At 43.1% G+C, this 26,889-nt stretch overlaps 1 non-coding gene across 1 annotated transcript; it reads right to left on the reverse strand.

The window, feature by feature from the left end:
* Positions 1 to 17,006: 17,006 nt before the first annotated feature.
* On the reverse strand, positions 17,007 to 17,108 carry LOC112652036 (U6 spliceosomal RNA). The gene has a single exon (XR_003131205.1). It is a non-coding gene; the product is annotated as a U6 spliceosomal RNA (small nuclear RNA).
* Positions 17,109 to 26,889: the final 9,781 nt, after the last annotated feature.

Consider the following 26,889-nt stretch of genomic DNA (forward strand, 5'->3'; position numbering starts at 1 on the left):
GATGTGGCTGGTGCCATTTGGGTGCACACCACATTTAAGGCAATGAAAACAATTTTTTAAATATTTATTCATGAGACAGAGAGAGGCAGAGACAGGGAGAAGCAGGCTCCACACAGGGAGCCCAACATGGGACTCGATCCTGGGTCTCCAAGGACCACACCCTGGGCTGAAGGCGGCGTTAAACCACTGAGCCACCCGGGCTGCCCTGAAAAAAATTTTTTTAAGATTTTTTACTTATTCATGGGAGACAGAGAGAGAGGCAGAGATACAGGCAGAGGGAGGAAAAGCAGGCTCTCCCTGCAAGGAGGCTGATGCAGGACTCCATCCCGGAAATCCAGATCATGCCCTGAGCCAAAGGCAGACAGACACTCAACACCTGAGCCTCTAGGCGTCCCAAGGCAATGAAAGTTTTAATTTCTATCCACTGGGATGACGAACTCCTCCTTACATGTCAGCTCAGAGACCTGGTGAACCTAAATCTACAGTTTAAAGGTATCTGATACTTAGAGCTAGGTAGGGCTGAAATGAAGGCTTAACCTTGAGTGGTTTTACAAACATTTATTAATCAAAAATAAGCATTTTAATATATTTAATATGTTTTGTTAGTGTGAGTCAACCACATTTCAAATTGGGTGAAATGAAATCTAGAGTAAATCTAGATTTGGAATAAAATAGGAACCCTGCCATTCTAAAGATAAGACTTCAGTTCCAGTTAATTTTTTTTTAATTAAGATTCTATTTATTTATTCATGAGAGACACAGAGAGAGAGAGGCAGAGACACAGCAGAGGGACAAGCAGGCTCCCCGCAGGGAGTTCGATACAGGACTCTATCCCAGGATCCCGGAATCACTACCCGAGCCCAAGGCAGATGCTGAACCGCTGAGCCACCCAGGCGTCCCTAATTTTTTTTTAGACTTTGCAGTAGGGTGCTTGAGTGGCTCATTCAGTTAAGTTTCTGCCTTTGGCTCAGGTCATGATCTCAGAGTCCTGGGATCAAGCCCTGAGGCAGACTCCATGCTCAGCTGGGAATCTGCTTCTCCTGCTCCCCACCCCTCTCCCTGCCCTTGCCCCATGCATGCTCGCACTCAAATAAAAATCTTAAAAAAAAAAACCTTGTAGTACTCTAGTTCATAAGCAAATTCTAGACCAATGGGTAAAAACTTGTGTTTGCTATAGGAAATCCTAAACTATTGTGAATCTGTGTGTTAAAGAGATTTTATTTATATATAGTGCATGGATATATTGGGAGAACTTCTAATGGTAACAAAAATTTTACGGTGGACATTGCTGGAGTAACTGTAGATTCTGGATTACTCTCTCTGGATTATTTATTTACTCATTTTCTAAGTGGACATTTTATTTTATTTTTTATTTATTTATGATAGTCACAGAGAGAGAAAGAGAGGCAGAGACACAGGCAGAGGGAGAAGCAGGCTCCATGCACCGGGAGCCCGACGTGGGAATCGATCCTGGGTCTCCAGGATCGCGCCCTAGGCCAAAGGCAGGCGCCAAACCGCTGCGCCACCCAGGGATCCCGGACATTTTATTTTTTAAAAGATTTTATTTATTTATTCATGACAGACACACAGAGAGAGAGAGAGGCAGAGACACAGGCAGAGGGAGAAGCAGTCTCCATGCAGGGAGCCTGACGTGGGACTCCAGCCCGGGTCTCCAGGATCATGTCCCAGGCTGAAGGCGGTACTAAACCGCTGGGCCACCAGGGCTACCCATAAGTGGACATTTTAAAACATCTATTCTTTACTAAGGTGTTTAAAAGAATATTTTAAGTCTAGTTTAGATATATCTATCACCTTTTAAATATTTGGCTCTTGGGGGGATCCCTGGGTGGCTCAGCGGTTTAGCACCTGCCTTTGGTCCAGGGCATGATCCTGGAGTCCCAGGATCAAGTCCCATGTCAGGCTCCCCGCAGGGAGCCTGTGTCTCTGCCTCTCTGCCTCTGTCTCTCTCTGTCTGTCTCTCATGAATAAATAAAATCTTTAAAAATAAAAATAAATAAATAAATATTTGGCTCTTGGCATTGCTTTACAGTGTCTTGAGAGCAGATGGCTTTCTAATTCATCAGTTTTAGAACACATGTGCCTTGGACCTAACATCAAAGAATGTCATATAATTAATTTCTATCCTTTATTGCACTACTGAGTTTCATTTTTGTTAATGTGGCTAAGGGGGTCCCTTGTTGTATACAGTTTGTTCTAAGTCATCAAATTTGGGGAATTAATTGAACTTTTCCAAACATTTTTTATAATTGTATTTTCATGACCTTTGCCCTACAAACTCTAAGCTACTAAATCAGGTGGAAATGTCCATGTACAGGTGGAACATTTGGTTGCATATACATGTGGTCCAACAAAAATTGATATTGTACCATTATAGTTCAGGCAAATGAAACTTTATAAAGTGCCGGGAATAGCTTTTTTTAAAAGATATTTTTGTTTTTAAGTAATTTCCCCACTCAATGTGGGGCTCAAACTTACAACCCCAAGATTAAGAGTCACATGCTTCTCTGACTGAGCCGCCAGGCAACTCTATGGGCAGGGAATAACTTGAAGTGTAATACATAGAAAGCCATTTAATAGAGGTTATTGTAATATTGATCTTGGAGTTTAAAACTTTTTCAAAACTCACATCTAAAGAGACAAAATATTCTAAATTTTCTGACTTAAGATAAACAAAAACCAAATTAGTCTTGAGATTAGTTTGCTATGACAAATTCTCCTTTGCAACAGTCATATAAGAGTTTGGAGAATTGATATAGCAGTTAGCAGTGTTAAAAAACAAATTTCAGGGTGCCTGGGTGGCTCAGTAGGTTAAGTGTCTGCCTTCCGGTAATGTCATGATTCCAGGGTCTTGGGGCTGAGCCCCACGTCGGGGCTCCCTGCTCAGTGGGGAGTCTGCTCCTTCTTCTCCCCTCCCCCCCACTCATGCTCTCTCTCTCTCAGTCTCTCCCAAATAAAACTTTTTTAAAAATCAAGTAAATTTAAAATATTCTACTAGCTTTATTCAGGGATTTATAAATTGGCCAGCATTCCATCTAGCGAATAAAAAGGACTCTAAAGAGCTGCGGGCAGGACAAAGAAGCTCCTTTTAGCAGAGTGGATTTTTTGTGGCAAGGTGACCTTCCTTTAGGGGATGGCAAGGTTCTAGCAAGCTGATTACCTCCGTAGAGTTGTCCAGGTAATCCCAGCTTGAATAGTTTTAAGATTCTACTCCTGGGAGAGGTTAAAACTCTAATTGAAGTTAGGCATTATGTCTTGGTTTGGTTAATGTGGGCTTAGCACAAATGACTCCATTTTGGGCCTATTGTCTCTTTTTTTAAAGATTTATTTATTTAGGGCACCTGGTGGTTCAGTTGGTGGTCGGAGGGTCATGATCCCAGGGTCCTGGGATCAAGCCCCCTGTCAGGCTCCCTGCTCAGCAGGAAACCTGCTTCTCCCTCTCCCTCTGCTGCTCCCTCTGCTTATGCGCTCTTTCTCTCTCTGCCAAAGAAAATCTTAAAAAAAAAAAAATTATATGAGTGGGGAGGGGCAGATGGAAAGAATCTTCAAGCACACTGCCTGCTGAGCGTGGTGCCCAGTGTGGGGCTCAAGGAGGGTGCTCAACACAGGGCTTGATCTCCCGTGTCTGAGATCCTGACCCAAGCTGAATTCTAGTCGAGGGGGATCCCTGGGTGGCTCAGTGGTTTAGCGCCTGCCTTTGGCCCAGGGTGTGATCCTGGAGTCCCGGGATCAGGTCCCGCGTCAGGCTCCTGGCATGGAGCCTGCTTCTCCCTCCTCCTGTGTATCTGCCTCTCTCTCTCTCTCTATCATAAATAAATAAATCTTAAAAAGAAAAGAAATCTAGTCAGGCACTCAATCAACTGAGCTACTCAGGTGCCCCCTGTTGTCTTTTTTTTTTTTTTAACAATTATTGATTGCTGCAGGAAAACAAAATCATGTTGTTTTCCCCATCCTAAAGGTGAGAAAACACAACCAAAAAATTAAAAGTTATTCCTTTATGGTCCTCAAGAAAATGATAAAAGGTTTAATATTTTACATCATGTCACCTTAGTAAAATCTCACATCTCCTTCCTACTTGAACCTGGCCTCCCAGGCTTTTTATAAGATTGTATTTCCTGGGATCCCTGGGTGGCACAGCGGTTTAGCACCTGCCTTTGGCCCAGGGAATGATCCTGGAGACCCGGGATCGAATCCCACGTCGGGCTCCCGGTGCATGGAGCCTGCTTCTCCCTCTGCCTATGTCTCTGCCCCCCCCCCTCTCTCTCTCTGTGACTATCATAAATAAATAAAAATTAAAAAAAAAGATTATATTTCCTTTTGGGACGCCTGGGTGGCTCAGTGGTTGAGCATCTGTCTTTGACCCAGGGCATGATCCCAGAGTCCCAGGATCAAGACCCACATGGGGCTCTTTGCATGGAGCCTGCTTCTTCCTCTGCCTGTGTCTCTGCCTCTCTGTGTGTGTGTGTGTCTCTCATGAATGAATAAATAAAAATTTTATAAAAGATTACATTTCCTTTTATTTATTTTAAAGATTTTATTCATTTATTCATGAGAGACACACACATAGAGAGAGGGAGAGACCCAGGCAGAGGGAGGAGTAGGCTCCTGTGGGACTCGATCTCAGATCCCAGGATCACACATGGAGCTGAAGGCAGGCGCCCAACTGCTAAGCCACCCAGGCGTCCCTTCCTTTTATTTTATTTTTTTAAGATTTTTATTTATTTATTTATTCATGAGAGACACAGAGAGAGAGAGAGAGGCAGAGAGAGAAGCAGACTCCATGCAGGGAGCCCGACGTGGGACTCGATCCCGGGTCTCCAGGATCAGGCCCTGGACCGAAGGCAGCGCTAAACCGCTGAGCCACCCGGGCTGCCCCCCCCCCCCTTTTTAAGATTTTTATTTATTTATTCATGAGAGACAGAGAGAGAGAGAGAGAGAGGCAGAGACACAGAGTGAAAAGTACCTTCCTTTTATTTTTAAAATAAGGTTGTACTTCCAAATGCAGCTCACTGGTTATCTCTAGCCTTTTTATCTTCCTTCAGGCAGGGAAAGAGCAGAGTACATTTAACATGTATAGAATAAATATTTTATGTCCATCTCCTTGCTGAGATAGACCTGTTGAAATCCTGGCCCTGGCCACACAAAGACCGCTTGCTGTTTCTGGCTATAACATAAATATTTAATTAAAACGTACTTTGAGCCATTCTTCTTAAGGTATAAAATACGCTAGCCTTGGGGTACACTTAGGCCATTTCCAAAATCTATGTATTATTTATTCCAGGGTTTTTATCAGCTTTGCAAACTCAGAAGGCAGTCACTTACTTGGCTGTTGGAAACGCTTCCAAGAGATGAATGTTTAACCTTTGAGCTACTGTTTCCAAAAGAGTATCAGGCAACCAACCATCCGTATAAGAATTGGAATTTGGAATAAAATGAAAATTCTACCATTCTTTTTTTTTTTTTTTTTTTTAAGATTCTATTTATTTATTCATGAGAGACAGAGGCAGAGGGAGAAGCAAGCAGGCTCCATGCAGGGAGCTCCATGTGGGACTGGATCCTAGGACTTCAGGGTCAATGCCCTGGGCCAAAGGCAGGCGCTAAAACACTGAGCCATCCAGGGATCCCAGAATGCTACCATTCTAAAGTTGATCCTTTAGCTCCACAGTTAATTTGGTTCTGTTTTTTTTTTTTTTTTATAAATTTTTTTTTATTTATTATTTATGATAGTCACAGAGAGAGAGAGAGAGAGGCAGAGACATAGGCAGAGGGAGAAGCAGGCTCCATGCACCGGGAGCCCGACGTGGGATTCGATCCTGGGTCTCCAGGATCGCACCCTGGGCCAAAGGCAGGCGCCAAACCGCTGCGCCACCCAGGGATCCCTTTTTTTTTTTTTTTTATAAATTTTTTTTTATTTAATTTGGTTCTGTTTTAAGGCTGGATCATGGTTAACTCTTGGTTGCCTGGGACCTCCAGCAGTCTGCACATTCACCTGAGGACATTGCAGCATAGATGCAATGATCCACAAGCTTCTTGCTTTCCTCTGTATTCAGCATTGCTCCAGCAGGACTTTTGCTTTAAATTATTAAGGATTTGTTATAAATAGGGCAGCCTGGGTGGCTCAGCGCTTTAGCGCCGCCTTCAGCCAGGGGGTGTGATTCTGGAGACCCGGGATAGAGTCCCACATGGAGCTCCCTGCATGGAGCCTGCTTCTCCCTCTGCCTGTGTCTCTGCCTTTCTGTGTGTCTGTCATGAATAAATAAATCTTAAAAAAAAAAAAAGGATTTGTTATAAATAAAGATTCTTCTTTAATAAATAACAGATCAGTTCCTGTTTCTTCAGAAGCTAGTCTTTGCTTGGATAGACAAAGGTTTTGAGAAAGTCATTTTTTTTTTTTTAAGATTTGATTTATTTGAGAGGGGGCACCAGCAGGGGGAGGGCCAAAGGGAGAGGGAGAAGCAGGCTCCCCTCGGACTGGGAGCCCTATATGGGGCTTGATCCTAGGAACCAGAGATCATGACCTGAGTCGAAATCAGACACTTAGGATGCCTGGATGGCTCAGCAGTTGAGCGTCTGCCTTCCACCCAGGGCATGGTCCCCAGAGTCCCACATTGGGCTCTCTGCATGGGGCCTGCTTCTCTCTCTGCCTCTGTCTCTGCCTCTCTCTCTCATTCTGTGTCTCATGAATGAATGAATGAATGAATGAATGAATGAATAAATAAATAAATAAATAAATAAATAAATAAATCAGACATTTAACCCACTGGGCCTGCAGGTGCCCCAATCATTACTTCTTTTGGCTCCATTGCCCAAGATTATGAAGTCACACATTACACTTCTGTTATAATTATTGGGAGGATTGGCAGTTACTCTGTTAATATACCTATAACCAAAATGACAGAAAAAAGTTGAAGTGTCACAGCATAAGCATAAGGAAAATGAACCTAACTAATAAAGGTATGATGTATGGGGTTTAGTCAATGTAGATACTAAGGATTGATTTGACCAGGCATGGCAAAATGGATTTTTATTACAAGAAAAAAAAAAATTCAGGAATCCAAACTTCAACTCCATTCCACACTTAAAAAAAAAAAAAAAAAAAAAAAAAAAAAAAAAAAAAAAAACCTGATTCAAGCCAGCGATGATATTTAATGGTACTTACATTGACAGTAAAACTCTTTATTTAAAAAAAAAAAAAAAAAAAAAACCCTTTATTAAGCAAAAGCAGAGTTGAAAGTCTAAGCTGCAGGCTCAGAGCCACTCCTGTCTTGTACTATGTCTTCCAGTAGTTACTGAAGTGCCATCTTGCCCAGTTGCCCAGTTTAAAATGCTTCCCAGGTGGGGCCTGGGTGGCTTAGTCAGTTGGGCATCTGCCTTGGGCTCAGCTCATGATCTCAGAGGGACGAGCCCTGCATTGGGCTCCTTGCTCAGCGGGGAGTGTGCTTCTCCCTCTCCCTCTGCCTCCTCCCCCTGCTCTTGCTCTCTCTCATTCCCCCAGCTTGTGCTCTCTATTGGGAGTGACAGGCAGAGGGAGGCAGGCAGTGGCCGACCCCAGGACCCCGGGATCATGACCTGAGCCAAAGGCAGATGCTTAATCAACGGAGCCAACCAAGAGCCCCAATAAATAAAATCTTTTAAAAAAAAATAACTTTGAGCAAATATATATTATCCCTAAATGATGTAACCCTATGGATAACCACATTATTACAGGTCACTGGAACTTTACTAAATACTTCCAAAACAACTCTCAAATGAAAAAAAAAATTTTTTTAAGATTTTATTTATTCATGAAAGAGAGAGAGAGAGGCAGAGACACAGGCAGAGGGAGAAGCAGGCTCCATGCAGGGAGCTTCATGTGGGACTCGATCCCAAGACTCCAGGATCATACCCTGGGCTAAAGGCAGGCACCAAACCACTGAGCCACCCAGGGATCCCCTGAAAATGTTTATATTCAAATTTTGAGAGGACGATATAGGAAATATAAATCATAACAAATAAGGGTAGGATAAGAAAAAATATGACATAATTCTGAAATTTGGGGTAAATTAGAGATATTTATAGTTGCAAGATAGATGTGAGAAATATTTTGTAAAATCTATTTCAAAGTGTAATATTTTTTTGAAGATTTGTTTGCTTATTTGAGAGTGTGTGGGCATGAGCAGAGGGAGAAGTAGGAGCCTGATGACATGGGACTCAATCCTGTACCCTGGGATCATGACCTGAGCCAAAGGTAGATATTTAACTGAGTCACCCAAGGGCCCCCTTATTTCCGAGTTGTTTTGTACCTCCTCTTGTGTAATCAGATGCTCCTTGTTTACACCTCTTCTTATCTGCCCCTTGTTTACATCCCAATTCTTATGCTAAATCATCCTTTACTCAATCACCTTTTAAGATTATGAGATAGAGCTTTCCCCCCATTCTCCCACTTTGCAGATGAGAACACCCAGAGGGAGAAGCAGGCTCCATGCAGGGACCCCGATGTGTGGGACTTGATCCCGGGACTCCGCGCTAAACCGCTGAGCCACCCAGGGATCCCCCCTCTCCCCAGTCTCTTAAAGAAGTGAAAACATTTGGATTGCTTTTCTTAGTTCTCAGGATACAAACCAAATAAAAACAAGATGTCTTGGATTCTTTTCATTATGAACTGGAATTCAGGGAAATTTACTAAAAATTCTTCTTTGAGAGCCTAGACTATTTTTAGAAAAACACTTTATGATAGATGTAGGTTTTTTGTTTTTTGCTTTAAGATTTTATTTATTGGGCAGCCCCGGTGGCGCAGCGGTTTAGCGCCGCCTGCAGCCCGGGGTGTGATCCTGGAGATCCTGGAGATCCGAGATCGAGTCCCACATCGGGCTTCCTGCGTGGAGCCTGCTTCTCCCTCTGCCTGTGTCTCTGCCTCTCTCTCGCTCTCTCTGAATGAATAAATAAATAAATCTTAAAAAAAAAAAGAATGATGTAACCAATAAACTGATCAGAAACCTTATATGTTGCTGCCTCAGCAATAGTTTCACACATTTGTCCTCTTTTCCTGCTCAGTTTTCCTTGGTACCTAACATAGTTCCTATCATAATTTTTTTTTTTTTTAAGTAAGCTCTATGCCCAGTGCGGGGCTTAAATTCACGATCCCAGGATCAAGAATTGCATTTACCAATTGAGTCAGGCAGGTACCCTCCTATCATACAAGTCTATACTGCTGTTTCCACAACCAATGAGTTGGGTACTTTGATACACAGAAATCCTTTGTGGTTTCCCCTTTTCCTTTGCAAATGTTGAGCTTAGGGGTTGAAGAATGGAGACATTATCAGCCATAATGGAAAAATCAAATGTATATAAAATGTTTGAGGGCAGCCCAGGTGGCTCAGCGGTTTAGTGCCGCCTTCAGCCCAGGGTGTGATCCTGGAGACCTGGGATCGAGTCCCACATCAGGCTCCCTGCATGGAGTCTGCTCCTCCCTCTGCCTGTGTCTCTGCCTCTCTCTCTCTGTGTGTCCCTAATGAATAAAGAAATAAAATCTTAAAAAAAATAAAATGTTTGAAAGTGAAAAGTGGTTGAATGAAAGCTAAGAGGGCAGACATCTTCATTCTATTTTTTTTTTAATGTTTATTTATTTATGATAGTCACAGAGAGAGAAAGAGAGAGAGGCAGAGGGAGATGCAGGCTCCATGCACCGGGAGCCTGACGTGGGATTCGATCCCGGGTCTCCAGGATCGCGCCTTGGGCCAAAGGCAGGTGCCAAACCCCCTGCGCCACCCAGGGATCCCAGACATCTTCATTCTAGATGCCTAACAAGGGGCTGTCCCAAACATTTGGGTTGGCGAATGGCATATTGAATTTGAAATGGTGAAATAAAGTCATATTTGCTCATTATTCTCTATTAAAACCCACTAAAAATACAAAAATAATTAAATAGAGGGAAACCTCCCTTCTCCAGTGAAAGAACAGTCACAACTATTGTGAGAGTGCGGGTTGAAAGTTGACACTTCACTTCTTTGACCTTGAACAATTTGTATCTTTTCCACAAGTGCCAGTCTTTTTTTTTTTTTTTTTTTAAGATTTCATTTATTCATGAGAGACACAGAGAGAAAGAGGCAGAGACACAGTCAGAGAGAAGAGAAGCAAGCTCCATGCAGGGAGCCCGATGAGGGACTCAATCCCAGGACCCCAGGATCACCCCCTGGGCCAAAGGCAGGAACTCAACCACTGAACCACCCAGGTGTTTCAGTGCCAGAGTCTTTAAAGGAATATTCTTGGTTAGAGCAATCAAATAAAATATTAAGGATGGGTCACTGGAGACGTAGAGAATATTCTTGTGGAGACCCAGTTTCTGTCCAGGAAGCAGAGCTGGGAATAAGGCAAGCCATCCTTACCATTCGTATGATCTTTGGTTTAGCTGCTTACTTAAGGAGGAGGCCTAGGGGTGAAATGGGTGGAAGAGGTACTGTGGGGGTCATAGGTAGAGGGCCTGACACAAATTGTTTGCACCAATCCTCTTGATTTCTGAGAGCTGAAAGAAGATGTATTCATAGAGAAAGCAAATAGCAGATTTGGTGAAAGGGCATTTGAGATAACAAAGGGAGGCTCCCCAGGTATCAAAGCAGCTAAGTAGAAAAAAAGTCCCCTCTTCAGTATGCCTGGGTTGCTCAGTGGTTGAGCACCTCCCTTCAGCCCAGGGCGTCATCCTGGAATCCCGGGATCCTGGAGTTCTGGGAGTCCCACATGGGGCTCCCTGCATGGAGCCTGCATCTCCTTCTGTGTCTCTGCCTCTCTCTCTCTCTCTGTGTCCCATTAATAAATAAGTAAAATCTTTAAAAAATAAAAATAAATAAAAAAATTTTTAAATTTATTTATTTTTAGATATTTTATTTATTCATGAGAGACACACAGAGAGAGGCAGAGACACAGGCAGAGGGAGAAGCAGGCCCCATGCAGGGAGCATGACATGGGACTCGATCCCCGGTCTCCAGGATCACACCTTGGGCTGCAGGTGGCGCTCAACTGCTGCACCACCGGGGCTGCCCAACATTTTTAAATTAAATGTAGAATTCAGTAGTTTTTAGTATACTCAGAGTTGCACAACCAACATCACTATCAAATTCCAGAACAGTTTTATCATCCTAAAGAGAAACCCATTAGCAGTCACTCCCCATCCCTCTCCTTCCCAAGCCCCTGCGACCACTAATCTATTTTCTCTATGGATTTGCCTCTTGTGAACATTTCATATAAATGAAATAATAATTTATGGCCTTTTATGTATGGCTTCTTTAACACTTAGTGTAATGTTATCAAGTTTCCTCCATGTTGTAGCATGTATTAGGACTTCATTTCTTTTGATGAATAATACTTCAGTATATAGATACACATTATTTTGATAATCCATTCATTCAGTTGAGGGACATTTGGATTGTGTCTACTTTTTGGTTGTTATGAATAATGCTGCCTGCAAATTCATGTAACAAGTTTTTGTGTGAACTGATGTTTTGATTTATTTGGGTTATATACCTGGGAGTGGAATTGCTGGGTCATCCACTGAGCTTTTTATTTATGTTAATATATTTTTTAATCTGTAAACTTTTTAGTTTTATTTATTTTTTAAAGATTTTATTTATTTGTTCATGAGAGATACAGAGAGAGAGAGAGAGAGAGAAGCAGAGACATAGGCAGAGAGAGAAGCAGGCTCCATGCAGGAAGCCTGATGTGGGACTCAGTCTTGGGACCCCAAGATCACGCCCTAGCCAAAGGCAGACATTCAACCACTGAGCCACCCTGGCGTCCCTTTTTTTTTTAGTTTTATTGAAATGTAATTGACATACAGCACTATATAATCTTAAAGTGTAGAGCACAATAACTTGACTTACATACATTGTGAAAAATCACCACAATAAATTTACTTGACATCCTTCCTGTCAGGGTGCCTGGGTGGCTCAGTTGGTTAAGTGTCCAACTCTTGATCTTAGCTCAGGTCCTGATTTCAGGGTTGTGAGTTCAAGCCTCATGTTGGGCTCTACAAGTGTGGAGCCTACTTATTTTTTTTTTTTAAGATTTTATTTATTTATTTATAAGAGACAGAGAGAGAGAGGCAGAGACACAGGCAAAGGGAGAAGCAGGCTCCACACAGGGAGCATGATGTGGGTGGGATTCGATCCTGGGACCTCAGGATCACACCCTGAGCCGAAGGCAGACACTCAACTGCTGGGCCACCCAGCCGTCTCTGTGGAGCCTACTTAAGGCTTACTTAAAAAAAAAAATCCTTCAATTCATGTAGATACCCTAACCACCACCCACCCCCTGCCCAAAATGAATGCTTTTTAAATTGTAATGAGAGGGCAGCCCGGGTGGTTCAGCGGTTTAGCGCTGCCTTTGGCCCAGGGTGTGATCCTGGAGACTCGAGGTCAAGTCCCACATCGGGCTCCCTGTATAGAACCTGCTTCTCCCTCTGCCTGTGTCTCTGCTTTTCTGTGTCTCTCATGAATAAATAAATAAAATCTTTAAAAAATTTTTTTTGCGCTTTAGCAGACAACACGCAGACCTCTGACCTCTGACACCACTCCAGTGGGTGACGAGGAGTGCCACCTTGTTATTGCCAGATGGAGTGGAAGTCCTGGATTTTTACTCTTGCTCCTTTGACAGTGGAGGGACAAGGGAGGAGGAGTCGTTACTTCTAGGTGGGGATGTGGGGCAGGGTTCAGGCTGTCCATTAGGCCTGAAAGTGGTGGAGCATCTTGTTAGTGCTTTCCATGTGGCTTCCACGGATGCCAAGAAGGGGGTGGCCTTGTTACTGCTGAGCTATGGTGGAAGTCCTCATGTCCACCTGGCCTCCTCTGACACCATGGTGGGTGCGGGTGGAAGTCCGAGCTCCTCTTGCAATCTTCACTGACCCTGCAAGGGGTTGGGGTGAGGAGTGAGCTGGGACACATCACTACAGCCTGGCAAGCATGGAAGTCTAGGCTCTCTAATTGGCCTTTGCTGGGGAGATGGCATTGCCATCACAGTTTTCCCATGACGTTTGGCCTGAGTTGAATGACTATTGTGTTAAAATATCTGTCTTGCTAGGCTGACCCTTTCTATTCCTTTAGGTAGAGAAAGCCAGCTTTTCTTAAGTGTTAGTTCTGTCTCTGCCCATTGGCATTCCTAGATTGCTGGCTTCTTTAGTATTCAGTTTGGGATATAAGAGGCAAAGAGAAAACCCAGGGAACCAACCAGAGGGGACTCAATCTTGAGTCCCTAGATTCCTAGCCAGTGGATCTACCAGTCTGCCTCTCTCCACCTTTCTTTTTTTTTTTTAATTTTATTTATTTATTCATAGAGACCGAGAGAGAGGCAGAGACACAGGCAGAGGGAGAAGCAGGCACCACGCAGAGAGCCTGACGGGGAACTTGACCCGGGGTCTCCAGGATCACGCCCTGGGCTGCAGGCGGCGCTAAACCGCTGCGCCACCAGGGCTGCCCTCTCTCCACCTTTCAGATATGTAAGTATATCTATCTATCCCAAGGCTTTTAGTTATACTAAATGGGAAGAATAGGGGAAAGTGTGTCTTTTACATCTTCCTGAAACTAAGTCTAATATTTTTCATTTGATATATAATATGATTCTATTTTCCTAAAATTATTTCTTTCTGCCTATATATCTACCTAGAAAAATGTTCACCTGGCCAAAGATGATCATTTCTGGGTGGTAAAATTTCAAGTGAATTTTTTTTAGCTTTTATTTTTAATATTGAGATATGCTGTTTTTCAAAAAGAATAGAGGTATTAAAAAAAAACAAACCAGTATGTGGTTTGGGGAAGGTTGGTTGGGAGATATTAATATCTGCAATGAAATGTTTACATCCTAGAAAACCCAGCTAATTTTCTTTCTGAGTGATTGTAATCAGTTAAGAAGAATTATTTTCCTGTTGTCTCCTAGTGTGGTTTACCTCTCATCATCATTTGGCAATTTGAATATCCAAGAGGGACTATTTATTGACTTAAAAAACAAATCTTGTCTTCAAATTCATTTGAGGGGGCAGCCCGGGTGGCTCAGCGGTTTAGTGCCGCCTTCAGCCCAGGGCCTGATCCTGGAGACCTGGGATCTAGTCCCACATTGGGCTCTCTGCCTGGAGCCTGCTTCTCCCCCTGCCTGTGTCTCTGTCTCTCTCTCCCTGTGTGTGTCTCTCATGAGTAAATAAAATCTTTATTTTTTTTTAATTTTTATTTATTTATGATAGTCACAGAGAGAGAGAGGGGCAGAGACACAGGCAGAGGGAGAAGCAGGCTCCATGCACCGGGAGCCTGATGTGGGATTCGATTCCGGGTCTCCAGGATCGCGCCCTGGGCCAAAGGCAGGCGCCAAACCGCTGCGCCACCCAGGGATCCCAAATAAAATCTTAAAAAAAAAAAATTCATTTGAGGAACAGAGACACTAGGCGTGTATGTACTGTTACTATTCAAAATATAAGTGAAATTTTAGGCAAATGAGAAAAGGCTACATAGGCATAAAAAAATCATTCCATTGTGAATGCCATGGAGTCGTTCACTTTGGAATGAACAATTATATGAATGGCATTTCAATTTGAAAAGAGCGTGAGATTCTTTTGAATAATAAACTATGAGTTCTCAAAAAAGAAAAAAAGAGATATTCTTTATGAAACGATCCACCAAAGGTTTTGCTCTGCCCATCTTATTAAAACATTCTGGGACGCCTGGGTGGCTCCGCAGTTTAGTGCCTACCTTCCACCCAGGGCGTGATCCTGGAGTCCCGAGATCCAGTCCCACATCACGCTCCCTGCAGGGGGTCTGCTTCACCCTCTGACCGTGTCTCTGCCTCTTTTTTTGTGTCTCATGATTGGATGAATAAAATCTTTAAAAAAATAAAATAAAATATTCTAACATATACATACAAATTTATGTACAGTAAAATTGTAGACAATCTAGCATAAAACAAGTTTGCCTTTAAATGCATCTTTCCCCTCATGCACTTGTAAGAAATGTGCTTTGAGAACACACTGGCCCTCAGAGGTGGGTTTCTGATTTCTTAAAGAATTCAGAACTCTAAAGTGAAAGCCCGGCTATCTGGTGCTCTTGAATTCCAAGGAAATGGATTGCTACATATGGCTCTAATAAAATTTTAACATAAACGTCTGCGGAAAATCTGAGGGTAGAGGGATATTAAATTTGCGGGGTCTGTTGGCTGTTTACCCCTGAAGTGTTAGGTCCCCATCTGGTAAATGAGGTGAATTCGTTGACACCTTTTTCCTAAGGAGTCTGGAGAGCTCTAAGGATTGGTAAGAGGGGCTGCCTTTCCCTTTTTAGGCCCTGGTTTAAATCTAACCCGGGTTAACCTTGTGACCCTGAATTGTTGGTGTGAAATGAGGTGGTGATCTCAGTCTTGCCTTAAGGAAACGCCTTTCACATAGAAATTGGCACTAATTGGTCTCCCTGTTGACAGGCTTAGCCGAGAGGCCATGATCGAGTAGGCAGTGAGAACAGAAACTAAATGACCCCACCACGGCGCAGCGTGTAGGCAGGCGGACACCGAGGCCAGCCTCCAGGTCTGCCCTCCTCCAGCAGCATGGGACACGGACAGCACGGGAGCTGGCCCCAGGAGGCCCAAGGTGTGCCCTAAGAACGCTTTCCATATGTCTGGCCCTGTTCTGCAAAGCAGCCTGTGTGCTCAGAGGGCTCTAGACCAGGATTTTGCAAACTTTTTCTGTAAGGGGCCAGAGAGGAAATAGTTTTGGCTTCCCAGACCACCCAGACTTTGTTGCAGCCGCTCAACTCTACCAACAAAAGCAGCCACACCTAATACCTACATGACTGAGTGTGCCGATCTGCCAACATAGCTAGGTAGACATGGAAAATTGAGTTTTATGTAATTTTCACATGTCGAGAAATATTCTTCTGGGGGGTGCCTCGGTGGCTCAGTTGGTTAAGCGTCTGCCTTCAGCTCAGGTCATGATCTCAGGGTCCAGGGATGGAGCCTCGCATGGGGCTCCCTCCTCAGTGGGGAGTCTGCTTCTCCCTCTCCCTCTGCCCCTCACCCCTGTTTGTGCTCACTCAGTTGCTCTCTCTCTCTTCTCTTTCAAATCTTAAAAAGAAAGAAAAAGAAAAAAAAAAACTTTTTTCTCCAAGCATTTAAAAATGTAAAAATTGGGACATCTGGTTGGCTCAGCAGTTGAGTATCTGCTTTCAGCTCAGGGCATGATCCTGGAGTCCTGGGATCGAGTCCCACATTAGTCTCCCTGCAGAAGCCTGCTTCTCCCTCTGCCTGTGTCTCTGCCTCTCTCTCTCTCTCTCTCTCATGAATAAATAAATAAAATCTTTTTAAAAATAAAAATAAATAAAAATGTAAAAATTATCCTTAGCTTAGAGGCCGTACAAAAACATTTTGGCTCACCATCTGTAGTTTGTGACTTCTGCTTTATTTATTTTATTTTATTCTATTTTTTAATTTATTTACTTTTCTGCCGTAATTCTTTTTTAAATTCAAGTATAGTCAACATCCAGTGTTATATTAGTTTAATTATATTAGAATCAATATAATGGTTCAACAATTCTTTTTTTTTTTTTAAAGATTTTATTTATTTACTCATGAGAGACACAGAGAGAGAGAGAGGCAGAGACACAGGCAGAGGGAAAAGGAGGCTATGTGGGACTCGATCCCGGGACTTTAGGATCACGGCCTGGGTGGAAGGCAGATGCTCAACCGCTGAGCCACCCAGGTGCCCCATGATTCAACAATTCTATACACTTCTCAGTGCTCATCAAGATATGTGTATTCTGGGGGAGCCCAGTGGCTCAGTTGGTGAAGCATCTGCCTTTGGCTCATATCATGATCTCAGGCTCCTGGGATCCAGCCCCAAGTCAGGCTCCCTGCTCAGCAGGAGTTTGCTTCTCTCTTTGCCTGCCCTCCCACCCCCGACCCTTAGCTCATGCTCGTTCTCTCTTAAATAAATAAATAAAACCTTTAAAAAGAAAGAGATGTGTACTCTCAATCCCCTTTATCTATTTCACCCAAAAAATGTGGAACAAGTCACAGATTTGTGTGTCATCCTTGCTCAGGGGCCGTGATAATCTCTATCACTTCCATTTCAGTATATATACTGCCAAGGCAAGCACTAGTGACCTCTGTCTCAGACCTAGAGTTGGAGATCTCCCTCACTTCCACTCCTGGCTCAGTCACTAACTAGCTATGAGACACTGGGCACTTGGTTAGCTTCTGTGGGCCTAAGTTTCTTTATCATGAGTGTGTGTGTGTGTGTGTGTGTGTGTTTCTTTTTAAGATTTTATTTATTTATTCATGAGAGACACAGAGAGAAAGAGAGGCAGAGACACTGGCAGAGGGATCAGGCCCTGGGCTGAAGGCAGCGCTAAACCGCTGAGCCACCCGGGCTGCCCTATCTAGTGTGTTTTGACAGAATAGGGAAGAATATGAACAAATGAAATGAAGTTCCTTTTAGCTATAATAGTAGATTTCCTGATTCTATTATAGGAGCGTAAGTCACCCCAAGCAATGTTACGTATGTGGAATAGAAATTAGTTAATTTAAAGGACATACATAGGGGTGCTGGGGTGACTCAGTCAGTTAAGCATCTCACTCTTGGTGATTCTTGGCTTCAGCCCAGGTCCTTATCTCAGTGTCTTGGGATGAAGCCCTTCAATGGGCACTTGGCAGAGGGGTTGCTTGAGATTCTCTCTCTCCCTCTGTCCCCCTTCTCTAAAATAAATAAATAAAAATCTGTAAAACCTAACACATACATCTTAATATTCTCAGTGTGATTCTTTGTCCCAGTAAGAGGAGCAGTGTCAATTCTGAAAGCAAGACCAAGATTTAGAGACTGTTATCTCTATTTGAAGGCTCTCACCCCTTCTGTTTTTCCAATGCTATTTTTTTTAAATATTTAATTTATTTATTCATGAGAGACACACAGAGAGAGGCAGAGACACAGGCAGAGGGAGAAACAGGCTCCATGCAGGGAGCCCGATGTGGGACTCCAGCCCCGGTCGAGGGGATCCAGGGATTCCAGGATCAGGCCCTGAGCCTACAGCAGATGTTTAACCGCTGAGCCACCCAGGCAATCCCGCTATTCTTTTTCTTTCCTGGATTGTTGGTTTTTTTTTTCTCCCTTTTTTCCTTTTTCCTTTTCTTTCTTTCTTTCTTTTTTCTTTTTGTGGATGGGGAAAGTATGATCCCAGAGTTTTGTAGAAAACAGAAATTGTTTTCCTTCAAAGATGTTATTTTAAAATATTAATGTTTTTATGTCTAAATTGACAAGTGTGTTTTATAAGCACTCTGCTAACCAGATGTACCTTATTGTAAGAGGTGATGACTAAGTCCTACACCAGGGCTGTTTGGCACCAACTTGAACATCCAGTTCTCCCCTTATCATACTATGTTTTTTTTTTCAAGATTTTATTTATTTATTAATGAGACACACACACACACACATACACAGAGAGAGAGAGAGAGAGAGAGAGAGGCAGAGACACAGGCAAAGGGAGAAGCAGGCTCCATGCAGGGAGCCTGACACGGGACTCGATCCCTGGTCTCCAGGATCACGCCCTGGGCTGAAGGCGGTGCTAAACCACTGAGCCACCCAGGCTGCCCTACTGTGTTCTTTACCATCTTGTTCAGAGAACTGTTTTCTGGCTCTTGAGCCAAGCTGTGGGGGGCATTCTAGAGGGTCGACAGATGAATACGAGGTCATCCTGGATTCCTGTTAAGAGACTTAAGCAACTTGAGGCGTCTGGGTGGCTGAGGCAATTGAGCATCTGACTCTTGGTTTCATCTCAGGTCATGATCTCAGGGTCATGGGATTAAGCCCTGCATCAGATTCTGGAGCCTGCTTGAGATTCTCTCCTTCCCCTTCTGCCCCTCCACTCTCTCTTTCTTCTCTCTCAAATAAACAAAAAATTTTAAAAATTTATTTGACAGCGAGAGAGAGAGAGAGAGAGAGAGAGAGAGAAACAAGCTGGTAGAGGGAGAAGCAGACTCCCCGCTGAGCAGGGAGCCTGACAAGGGACTCAATCCCAGGACCCCGGGATCATGACTTGAGCCAAAGGCAGACGATTTACCAACTGAGCCACCCAGGCACCCCATAAATAAATCTTGAAAAAAAAAAAGGCTTAAATAACTGGTAACAGATTGTGAGAAGGAACAAAGCAACATTTGTTTCTCAATTCAAGATAATTTCAGAGTGTGAGGGAAATCCCTTAGCATCTTTTCTTCTCTCTTCCCCAAGAAAGCAGAGAAAAGAGACTCATAGCTACCAGGCAGGGGCCTCACTGGAAACAGAGTTCCTTTGAGAACTGGGCATCTGGAGTGGGGCCAACTCATTTTTGGTGGGATTTGCATGTAAATAGTGGGATATGAGGCCCAGCTTTACACCCTGTGTGTAATAAAACTGAAGAGAAATGGTTTCTCCTTTAAAATCCTGAAACTGGGTTTGGCATCTTGCCTTAGGCCTGCATATTTTACTCCTTTTTTTTTTTTTTTTTTTTAGGTGTAGGGAAAGAGTTAATCTGATTTTCCAGGTTTAAAATAATAAGAATTTTGCTGACTTGCTCTCTTTCCAGGGCACTTCATAGCATGTATTTAACAGACTGGTGTTGTGGCTTTTTTTTTTTTTTTTTTTTGAAAGTAATATTATCCAGCTTTCAGACCTGCCCCCTGACCCCAGGGTCAATGGGGAAGTGGAATGATGGAGTCTCTTCATTTTGGGTAGAAAGCTTATTGGCTCTGAGGGCCCCAGTACAGGAGAGCCAGCTGCCTTAACTTCTTTTAAACCTCCTCCTCTTTTCTGGTAAAATTTTTGGCAAGTATAGAAAAGCTCAAAGAAAGAAAGAAAAATTGCTTGTAATGCCACCATCCAGAAATGATTTCTGTTAATGATAATATTCCAATTCCCTCTCTCCAAACAAAAATGGGATTATTGGGGTGTTGTAAGTGCTTTATGAGTGTTAGTTCCTTTAACCAGTGGGAAGGGGCAGAGTACAGGAAGCTTGTATTGGCTTCTGACAAAGACTTCTCCTCCTTCTCTTCCTCCTCCTTCTTCAGATTTTACTTATTTATTTGACACACAGAGAGAGAAAACAAACAGGGAGAGAGAGAGAGGGAAAAGCAGACTCCTCACTGAGCAGGGAGCCCACTGTGGGGCTCAGTCCCAGGAACCTGAGATCATGACCCGAGCAGATTCCTTTTCTTTTTTTTTTTTTTTTTGAAGGCAGATTCTTAACCACTGAGCCACCCAGGTGCTCCCTGACAAACACTGTCCTTGACCAAACTTTGGTGAGGCTCCTCTAAACCTTTCTTTCTTCTTTTCTTTCTTCCTTTCCTTCTCCTTCTTCCTGTTTCTTTAAGTAGTCTCCACACCCAACACAGGATTTGAACTCAGTACCCTGAGATCAAGAGTCCCATGCTCTATTGACTGAGCCAGCTAGGTGCCCCTCCTCTAAGTCCTTCCTTCCTTCCTTCCTTAGTAGGCTCCATGCCCAGTGTAGAGCCAAGCATGGGGCTCAAACTCATGACTCTGAGATCAAGACCTGAACTGAGATCAAGAGTTGGATGCTTAACCGACTGAGCCCCTCAGGTGCCCTAGGCCTTCTTTCTGAGTAGGACTCCAACTTGGACCCCATTCTGTCTTTTGCCTGCCTAGGCCAGCCATAGCAAGAATCCTGCAAAGGTCGATTTTGTAGGAACACCCCACCTTTGATGTATAAATCCTTGGCCTCCCTTTAGCAGGAGTGCTGTTATGCCATTTTGGCAAGAATCCCCCACCCCCACCCCTTGACGTCCCTTATTAGTAATTTCTGTTCACTGACTCCCTCACTCTGCTTCTTGGTCAAAATCCCCAGCTTCTTTGCTGTCTTTGCTTTACAACTGTCTGCTGTCTAGACTTTGCAATGGTCTTTTTTTTTTTTTAATTTATTTATGATAGTCACAGAGAGAGAGAGAGAGAGAGAGAGAGAGAGAGAGAGGCAGAGACACAGGCAGAGGGAGAAGTAGGCTCCATGTCGGGAGCCCGACGTGGGACTCGATCCCGGGTCTCCAGGATCACGCCCTGGGCCAAAGGCAGGCGCCAAACTGCTGCGCCACCCAGGGATCCCGCAATGGTCTTGAATAAAGCTTTCCTTACCATTTTAGCAAGTGTCAGAATCATTTTCTCTTTAGTACTTCTCACATCAGAACCAGGGGATTTCTTGTATTTTTAGCCTTTAAGTGTTCCAAACTAAGGATCTTTTTTTCCTCCAGTATTTATTTCTTTATTGGCCGTTTGCCATTAGAGAGATAAAGAAAAGAACGGTCTAAAGGCAAATCAGAATCAGCTTTGGGATATACAGCTCTCAGGCTCTAAATTTGCATCCCTTAGTATCTCATTGGATTCAGTAACTTTTTTTTTTTTTTCAGTAACTATTTAAAACACAATAAGGTTTCTATCTTTGGGTGTGAAAGTGGAGTTATAGAACCAGGAAGCTGGAAGGGACCCTAAGAAGTTCTTCAGGTTGGTTAAACGTTTTTGCTCTCTTTTTACAGATAAGGCTACTGTGGTCCAGAGTCTGTCTCATTTCAGTAGCTAAAATAATGGAGGTAATTTGTTTCGTGTGTATGTACACATCCGTGAATGTGTATTTTAAGAAATGACATTAGGGGTGCCTGGGTGGTTCAGTCAGTTAAGCATGTGACTTTGCCTTGCATTGTGATCTTAGGGTCCTAGAATCGAGCCCTGAGTTGGGCTCTGTGCTCAGCGGGGAGTCTGCTTCTCCCTCTCCCTCTGCCCCTCCCCCTGCTTCTTCTCTCTCTCTCTCAAATAAATAAATAAAATCTATTTAAAAAAAAAAAGGACCGGTATTAAATACTTCCCACCCCCACCGCCCCTACCGCCTTTTGTCTACCCTTTGCATCAACACAGTTGCTTAACAAAGCCTCACGTTTTTCTTAGAGAAATACAAACAAAAGTCTCCAGGATTTTTTTTTCTTTTTCTTTTTCTTTTTTCCTGGTACAGGGAAAAAAGATGCTGTAGAAGTGGAAATGGTCATAATAAAGAGAACTCAGATAGGAAATGATTTCTTTTTTTAAGATTCTATTTATTTGAGAGAGAAAGAGAGAGCGCGCACAACTGAGGGGTGGGGTGGGGTGGGGGGGGTGACAAAGGAAGAAGCAGGCTTCCCACTGAGCAGGGAGCCCAATGTGGGGCTCAATTCCAGGACTAGGATCATAACCTGAGCCGAAGGCGGGTGCTTAACTGACTGAACCACCCAGGTACCCTAGAAAATAATTTCTAAATCAGCCATAAGTGTCAAGGCTTCATTTTCAGAATTAAGGGGAAGAAACTTCAGCCTGATGAATTTTGGTGTGGGAAAAATTTTGAGACAATTAGTCCAAACATCATCCTCAGTGTACATGTGTGCTATAAACAGACTCCAGAGAAACCACTGAACTCCAAATGCCTGGATGTGTAAGGCCCGGGTGTGCCCATTCCTTGAGGCTTTGCCCTGGCATTGACTATTGGATAACCAGGTCTTCCTGTTTTTCACCTACAAACCAGAAATGCTTATGTGTGTGGTGACCCCAGACTCATGAGGAGCAGCAGAAGTGGAGTTATCCTGGATTGAATACTAGTTAAACTGAACTTGATTCACATAGAATGAAGTTAAGGCCTTGGTATTGGGCTGTGTGCTGGATCACAGAGATGAGTCAGTCAGGAGCCTGGCCCTCAAGGAATCCCAGGCTGCCCAATGAGACAGATAATTTAAGTATGACAGCCCTTAACACACAAGTGCAATAAAAGGGTTAGCAATGTGCTCCAGGAACAGATGATATCTCCTTGGATGTGTCACAGGTTTTATGGGCTGTGCTTTGCAGGATATCACCTGGTGGAAGGGGGAAGGCCTTCTAGGCAGATGGAATAATGTGAGCAAAGACGTGGGAAGGTGTGTAATTTTGTGTCGCTGGAGCACAAGATCCTTGGTGTGGACTGCAGGAGGAGGGCAAGGGTAGAAATGGAGATGACGTTAGAAAGACAGGCTGGGATCAGAGTGTGAAGAGCATCAAATGCTCTACTTAGAATAGTCCCAAGGTGGATATGAGCATCCAATGGTCAAGTTTATCTTCTACAGCAATTACAAATGTAGTGGGTATGCATTTGCTCTTCCTGCAGGTTCAGTTCTCTAAACCAAATAAAATCTAAATTTCATGTGCCAGAGGTGGCCAAAAATGGAGTCTTGGCTATGTTTTTGGGGAATCCATTCCTTGGAGTTATCAGAAAACTTGGAGGTTTTCATGGTATCCAGAAAATGGGGAAAGCAGTCCTGGTCTTTATCCTAGGGTCTCATTATAGTTATGTTAGCCTCTGCTGCCATAAGGTCCTGATGTCATGGGCTGCTCCTCCATCTCCAGCACTGAGTTCTGAAGCTCTAAGTTGGCTCAGAGAGGCCCTGGCCATGGTCCTTACTGTAATTGCCTCAGGGACCATCTCACTGTTGCTTTCAAGGCATTAGCACCAGCATCAGCAAGTATCCATCCATATGAAGCACTCTTGGGGAAAGAACCTCCCAGCAGTTCTACTCCCTCAATTCAATTAAAGGCACTAGCTTTCCAGTTCCTTCTCTCTAGGACAAGCCATCTTTTTTTTTTTTTAATTAAAAAAAATTTTTTTAGAGGTGGGGAGGGGCAGAGGGAGAAGAAGAGAGGGCATCTTAAACAGACTCTGAACTGGGTGTGAGATCTCAGAACCCTGAGATCAAGATCTGAGCTGAAATCAAGAATCAGACTTTTTTTTTTTTTAAGATTTTATTTATTTATGCATGAGAGACCCACACACACAGAGAGGCAGAGACACAGACAGAGGAAAAGCAGGCTCCAAGCAGGAAGCCCGATGTGGGACTCGATCCTGGGACTCCAGGATCACACCCTGGGCCAAAGGCAGGCGCCAAACCACTGAGCCACCCCGGGATCCCTCAAGAATCAGACTTGTAACCAACTGAGCCACCCACACACCCCCAAGGACAAGCCATCTCATCATCCTCAGTGGTTCTGAAGCTCAAAAGCTCTTTAGAGATCCTATGTTCTGTCCCATGAAAGGCCACTGTACTTTTTTTGTGTAGTTTTTTTTAGGCCACTGTAATTTTGAAGTCAATAGCAAATTGGATGAACTCAATAAATCTTCACAAAGATGTGATAATGGGAGAGGCAACGTATATGCCCTTACCAGTGCCTTTGGAGACATGATCTTTTCTAAAGTGAGATTATCTGGGCAGGAATTTCTGGCCAGGAATTTTTTTTTTCTTTTTTTTTTTCTGGCCAGGAATTTTAGGCCTGATAAGGTGAGCAAGAGAGGGATCACGTAGAAATAGGAGAGGAGAAAAATGAGGTAACTCATTAGTAACTATTTACTTTGGAGGGAATAAATAGGACGGTTGTTATCCTATTTCTCAAAATGACCAGAGCTAATCTCTTAATGTCCTGATATGTTTTTTTTTCTTGATATGTTTTTGAAAGTATTTTTTGAACAGGAAGTATTTGCACATGATAATACACAGTGAAAAATAAGCCTTCCTTTTACCCTGTTCCTCATTCCTCTCTCTAGAGGTAACCACTATTATCACCAGCTTCTTAGGTACCCTTCCAGAGATTCTCCAGCCACATTTTTAAATGCCCATTTTTAAAATGCAAGTAGTGGGTCTACCTTTCTTTTTTACTTAAAAATATATTTTGGGGGTGTCTGTCTGACTTAAAAGAGGATGTGACTCTTGATCTCAGGGTCATGAGTTTGATCCCCACATTGGGTATGGAGATTACTAAAAAAATTAACTTAAAAAAACATATTTGAGATATTGTATCAGTCACTGCATAAAATTTTGTCTCAATCTTTTTTTTGTCTCAATCTTTTTAAACAATTGCATAGTATGCTGTTTAGATTTGTATAGTGTTAGAAATACTTTGTCCTTTCTCAGGCATAGACTCCATTGAAAATTTAAAAAAATTTAAAAATCCCTTTGAGACTTTTAAGTATAGCTTTTAGTTTGACTACTGTGTGCCTCTTTAAAGTGGAGAATGATACCAAATCTGTCTTCTAAAAATGTTTCTGGGGGCACCTGGATGGCTCAGATGATTAAGCATCTGCCTTTGGCTCAGGTCATGATCTCAGGGTCCTGGGATTGGCCCACATTGCATTGGGCTCCCTGCCCATCAGGAAGTCTGCCTCTCCCTCTGACTCTCTCCTCTGCTTGTGCTCTCTCTCAAATGAATTTTAAAAATCTTTTTTTTAAAATTTTTATTTATTTATTCACGAGAGAAACACACAGAGAGAGGCAGAGACATAGGCAGAGAGAGAAACAGGCTCCATGCAGGGAGCCTGATGTGGGACTCGATCTTGGGACTCAATCCTGGGACTCCAGGATCGCGCCCTGGGCTGAAGCAGGAGCTTAACCGCGGAGCCACCCAGACGTTCCCAAAAAATCCTTTTTAAAAAATAAAAATGTTTCTCTGTTTGGTCTTCAGAGATCACAAAGACGAAAGCTCTTGAGAAGTTTCTGTTTACTCAAAAAAAAAAAAGTTTCTGTTTAGAGAAACAAACTATAGTTTTGCCATGTAATACTGGCCATTTAGCTTGGAGGTCTTCATTTTTCCATGAACTCTTAAGATCAAACGTTCCATTTGTTAGGAGTTTCGGGATATTTGTGAGGTAGCTGATTCTTTGGGAAAACAAGTGGATACATATTTGGCTGTAATTTAAAAATTTTCTCCTTACATACACTCTTCCTTATTCTTTTGTTAACTGGACTAGCATAAGTAAAATGATAATGGAAATGTCACAAATATGAATGAAAGTCTCTACAGTAAGAGAGTTCTACCTCATAATTTCAGACCTTCAAATCTCAAAGCCTGGTCTACCTGACAGTGAGAATCAAGCTCAGGACAATTTTTCAGACCAGGCAACAGGTGTGGTGAGGGTGTGGTCTTCTGGCTTCCCCGCCTAGCCAGGTGTGTGGACAATGTTGGGATCTCTGTCTGATTGTCCATTAGCTTTGTCCTTATAGGCAAGTAACCTAAGCTCTCTAAGCTTTTAGTTCTTTTTATTTTCTTTAAGTTTGTTTTATTTATTTATTTATTTATTTATTTATTTATTTATTTATTTATTTATTCTTTTCTTTTTTAGTAGGCTCTGTACCCAGCATGGAGACCAACACGGGGCTTGAACTTACAACTCTGAGATCAAGACCTGAGCTAAGATCAAGAGTTGGATTCTTACTGACTGAGCCACCCAGGCACACCCCCACCCCCTTTCTAAGTTTTTGTTTTTCTTGTGGAAGATGGGGCTTAATAACATTACCCCTTTCAGAGGGTCAATTTTGAGGATAAAATTAGATCACACATGTAAGACCCTTAGTATAGCTCCAGGCACGGAGTGTGCTGAGAGTAAATGAGAAGTATTATTATCCTTCTTAAAATGGAAAAGAGGGGATTCCTGGGTGGCTCAGCGGTTTGGCACCTGCCTGTGGCCCAGGGCGCGATCCTGGAGTCCCCAGATCGAGTCCCGCGTGGGGCTCCTGGTGTGGAGCCTGCTTCTCCGTCCTCCTTTGTCTCTGCCTCTCTCTTTCTCTCTCTGCATCTATCATGAATAAATAAATAAATAAATCTTTAAAAAAATGGAAAAGATACTATGTTAGATACAGAGATAAGTCACAGTTCTCCAGGATGGGAAACATAGCAAACATATCCTTGATCTTGCAAGGTTAGGGCTATGATAGAGAGAACTCAGTGGAAGAAACTTTGTCCTCCCCATGGAGCTTCTATAGACATAGGAGTTTAGTTCATTTAGGCTCTCTGCTGTATTTATCCATCCATCCATCTCCACCAGAGTCAGAATTCAGACGTGGGAAGGCTGTCTCAGGTTTGCA

This window comes from Canis lupus, chromosome 4, assembly GCF_003254725.2.
Source record: "Canis lupus dingo isolate Sandy chromosome 4, ASM325472v2, whole genome shotgun sequence".
Taxonomy (NCBI): domain Eukaryota; kingdom Metazoa; phylum Chordata; class Mammalia; order Carnivora; family Canidae; genus Canis; species Canis lupus.